Source organism: Herpailurus yagouaroundi, unplaced genomic scaffold (assembly GCF_014898765.1).
Source record: "Herpailurus yagouaroundi ecotype Mexico unplaced genomic scaffold, PumYag 197, whole genome shotgun sequence".
Taxonomy (NCBI): domain Eukaryota; kingdom Metazoa; phylum Chordata; class Mammalia; order Carnivora; family Felidae; genus Herpailurus; species Herpailurus yagouaroundi.
The window spans coordinates 25,008,231-25,012,959 of record NW_024412428.1 but is presented as its reverse complement, the minus strand read 5'-3'; positions in this window follow the sequence as shown (position 1 = coordinate 25,012,959).

Sequence of the window (4,729 nt, the reverse complement as noted above, 5' to 3'; positions counted from 1 at the left end):
CTTTTTTTTTGGAAAGAGAGAGAGAGCGCGCCCGGGAGGGAGGAGATGGGTGTGATGTGACGCCCACTGTATGGGACCTCCCTTTCACTTCTGTCAGAGGTCCACTTGAGTTGTGTCTTCTCATGTCTGGAGACTCACAGTCGAATACTGGCATATCTGTGAAGTGGTAATGGCAAATCTATGCGATAGAATTTTCCTCTGGATACACTCAGTGTGCAAAGTGAGGTAAATTTAAAAGTGATAAGTAAGGCTCAGAAGTCCTGGGGCGCCTGGGTGGCTCAGTTGGGTGAGTGTCCGGCTTCAGCTCAGGTCATGATCCCACGGTCCGTGGGTTCAAGCCCCGCATCGGGCTCTGTGCTGACAGCGCAGAGCCTGGAGCCTGTTTCAGATTCTGTCTCTCCCTGTCTCTCTGCCCCTCCCCCACTCGCGCTCTGTCTCCCTCTGTCTCCAAAATAAACATTAAAAAAAAAAAAAAGGAAATCCAGTTCTAATTTCTTTTTTTCCCCTTCAATGTGGACATACAAAAGCTACCTTCCTAATAACGTAAGAACCCAACTCAAGTTCACCCCTTCAATCGCAGGGTCCACAGTGAATTCCGTGTTGTTTTCTGGAGCCACATGCGTGTGCAACACTTCATTCCGGTTGTCGGTCCCTGAGAGCGGTCCTTTAGGATCAAGGATATAACTTCCCATCCAGAGACCAGAAGGCCAGAGAACAGCCTGGGAGCCTGCTATCATGTCAGGGGCAGTCAGATGGAAAGGAGTGGAGAAGACCAAGGCAGTTGTAGTCATGTATGGATACATTAGTCGGGGTTCTCCAGAGAAGCAGAACCAACAGGATATACATGTAGATATATACAAGAGGAGGTTTATGATAGGAGCCGGCGCAGGTGATTATGGAGGGTGACAAGGCCTTCAGTCCATTTTCTGTGAGCTGGAGACCCAGGAAGGGCCAGTGGTATAGTTCAGTCCCAACGTGAAGGCCAGAAACCAGGAACACCAACGTGCGAGAGCAGGAGAAGGTGAAGCATCTTCTGAAGAGATCCCTTTTGCACCCCCACCTCTCCCACCAGGCGGGAGCAGCGTGCCCCAAGCCACCTTCAGGCCAAAAGACTTCCTGGAACAGCACACGCTCCCTTTCTGCATTACTAATATTTGGTTCCTGAAGACACGTAGCTGGGAGAAACTGAGTGGCCGATTTCACCTCTTAGGCAATTTGACGGAGGCTTACCATGGGCAGGCCTGGTGCCCGGTGGGGACGAGGCACACCTGAGCGGGCGTGGCCCTGCCTGAAGGAGCCCACGGTCCGGGCCGGCGCGGCAGAGGGGACGTGCATGTGTGTAGCTGCCCTGCGGGGCCGTGACAGAGCGGTGACATATGTGATAATGAAGGCAGGTCCAAAGCTTCCCTGAGCCATGTGGTGACCAGTTACCAACCATAGTCCCCACACATGTCCTACTGTGGAACCCATAGGTGTAATCAAGGAAATCTTAGCAAAGTCAAATAATTGAAAACCAGAGGGCATGGGATGGTATTAGGCTAGGAAATAAAAACACCTGCCTGGTCTTCCCCTTGCTCATCTATCTGACCTTGTCTTCAGTCCCAGTCCCTCTGAGATGCTATGTAGAACCCACAGACTGGGGAACTTAAACACAACAGAAACTTCTTTCTCACAGTTCTGGAGGCTGAGAAGTCTAAGATAAGGCCCCAGCAGATTCAGTGTCTGGTGAGAGCCTACTTCCTGGTTCACAGATGTCTTCTCACTATGTCCTCACATAACAGAGCAAAGGAACTTTCTGGGTTTTGTTTTGTTTCCATGACATTTTTTTTTTAATTTGACACACAATGTTACATTAGTCTGGGGTTCCTTTTCTTTTGCTGTTTATAGAGCCTCCCAAAGGCCCTATCTCCTAATATAATCACACTGGGGATGAGGCTGCAACATGGGAATTATAGGCGACACAACCGGGAACACCAATGTCCGAGAGCAGGAGAAGGTGAAGCATCTCATAACATCTGCCATGATGCTATTTCCGGCCACGCTGGACCCCGCGCTGTTTTTCAAACAAGCCAGTCACACTGGCCTCAGGACCACTCTCTTTCCTGTTGCCCGGGTCTCAAATTCTTAGATGGGTTGCTCCCTCTGCTTTTATGTCAGATGTGTGCAAGCTTATGGCCTCATTTCATTATACCTCCTCTCAGACATGGCTACCCCATCTGACGTGGCACCCCCCACTCTCTTTTGGCCCTACTTTATTTTTCTTTATAACTTGTCTCACCTGACATTGTGTACTCGTGTGTGTGTGTGTGTGTGTGTGTGTGTGTATTATCTGTTTCCTCTAAGCACAGTGTAAGGTCTAAGAGGGTAAGGACCCTGCTGTATGCACTGTACCCAGTAGAGTATCTGGCATAATCAGTGAAATCAGTATATGTCCACAGAATGGACAAACACATCATCTGTCTGAAAGAATATACGTTTTTAAAACACAGCCAAATGAATGTCTTAAAACTAGGCTGTCATCACAATTTTTTTTCCATTCTGCATGTTTAAATTGGTTTAAATCGAGAATAAGGTTTTATGAGAATAAAGCATTAAGGAACTTAGACCTGGGCAATTTGGTAATCTACTCACCTGCATCAATTTCTTTTCTCGGTACCTAGTGAATTTCCTATAAATTCATTTCATAGAAACAGGCCATAAAGGAGATTAAGGAGGATATCAGTTGATGTATTAAGCTCCAATTTCTAATTAGAAACCATGGAAAGTCATTGCTTCTCAACCAGTTGGGTCTAGCCAGCACAGAGGGATGCAGAGATTGAATAAAATGAACACCTATCCAGATACAATCAGAGAGCATCTGACATCCAAATTGGCCAAATTATTTTAATCGCCAAGTGTCTCTTTCATGTTGTGACAACCAAATGCAATTAAACTCTCAAAGGCGTCACTTATTTAAGCAGTGAGAAAATGGGATAGAATGTCCAAATGAATGACGAATTATGTTATAAACCTGGCCTTTCATTTAAAGATGAAATAAGGGCCTGTTACTGTGGTAGAACCTTACTGCTGAGCCTTCTGAGAGCTATCTGGTCAGTCACACTTGGGGGTGAATATATGGGGGCAGAGGGACTCTATGTGCTGTGCTAGGCTGATAATGGCCCCCATAGATATCCGGGTTCGAATTCCCAGAACTTGTGATGTTAGCTTATAAGGCAAAAGAGACTTTGCAGGTGTGATTAAGGGTCTTGAGATGGACAGTTATCACAGGGTCCTCGTAAGAGGGAAGCTGAGGGAGATGTGATAGCGATGTGACCACGGAGGCAGAGATCGGAGCGATGGGCTTGGATGAGGGAGGAGGGGCCGCAGGCTGAGGAACGGGGAAGCTACCCCTAGAAGCTGGGAGAGGCAGGGAAGCAGACTCAGCTCTCAGAGCCTCCCAAAGGAACCCGCCCTGCAAACACCTGAATTTCGGTTCAGGGAAACTGATTTCAGACTTAATGACCTCGCGAACATTCAGAGGAACATATCTTGGGTTGTTCTAAGCCACGAAGCTTGTGATGACTTATTACAGCAGCAATAGGAAGCTGATGCATGTGCTTGGTGGGAATCCTTGGCTTCTGAGCAGTGGGTCCCGGAGCATCTCAATTGGAAGCGGGCTTCCTGGCCGGAACATGTACACATTGGCTGCTGCCTAAGCCTGGTCGTCCAGAAAACAGAACATGAGGCAGAGATTAGGATGCTCACCCTGTTTTCCAGTGTGCAAGACTGGGGCAAGGAGGGTGAACAAAAAGGGATGTGAAGCAAGGGAAGATGCGGAGATTTGCTCCGAGATAGGTTATTGCGGTGAGCTGTGAAGACACGTAGCAGGCTGGTCAACTGCACGTGTGCTCCCGTGGAGGGTCGCCGAGAGGGACCGTACCTCAGAGTAGTCCACGCAGAGAGAGGGAGGAGGGAGGTTGTACCTGTCTGGCCCCCTCCTATCTCTCATTTCTAACGGGTCAAAGTTCATCCATGGGGGGTGGGGGTTAAATGCCCCCAAACTTCTAGTTTATTATTCCATCCGGTACCTCAGAGGCTGCTTAGGAAATCACACCCCGAGCCTCAGGTGATGGCATTTCATGTACAACCAAAAATGCAGTTCAGGTTCGCACAGTGGTTGGGTAAGGATCCAAGAGAGTGAACAAAAGCTGGAGGCCTCTTGAGGCCCGGACTCAGAGCCCACGCAGCATACTTCCAAAACATTCTAACGGGCAAAGCAAGTCACGGGCCAGTTCAGCTTGGGTGGGTGTGGAAACGGATGCCATCTCTCTCCCTCCCTCTTTCTCTTTATTTCAAGTGATCTCTCTGTGCGACGTGCGGCTCAAATTCATGACCTTGAGACTGAGTCCCACACTCCACTGGCTGCGCCAGCCAGGCACCCCAGATGCCGTCTCTTGAGAACAGAAGCTGCGCGGGCATCTTGCGAGGGACCTGGGTGTCGAGAGGGGAATCATTGGGACAGTCTTTTGCAAGCAATCTACCGCAAGTGGGTAGCAGAACAAAACAGGGGGAGCACGGAGCACAAAGTCTGGGAAGCGTGAGTACTGCACATGGGGCAAACCTCTCGTCCTTTACCAGAGCCGACGCTCAGCATGCCATGGCATGAAAGCAGAGAGCCTGCAGCTAAGAGCCAGATCAGGAAGACCCTTGGGTGCCATGCCCAGGCATTTGGATTGTGTCCTGAAGGCAG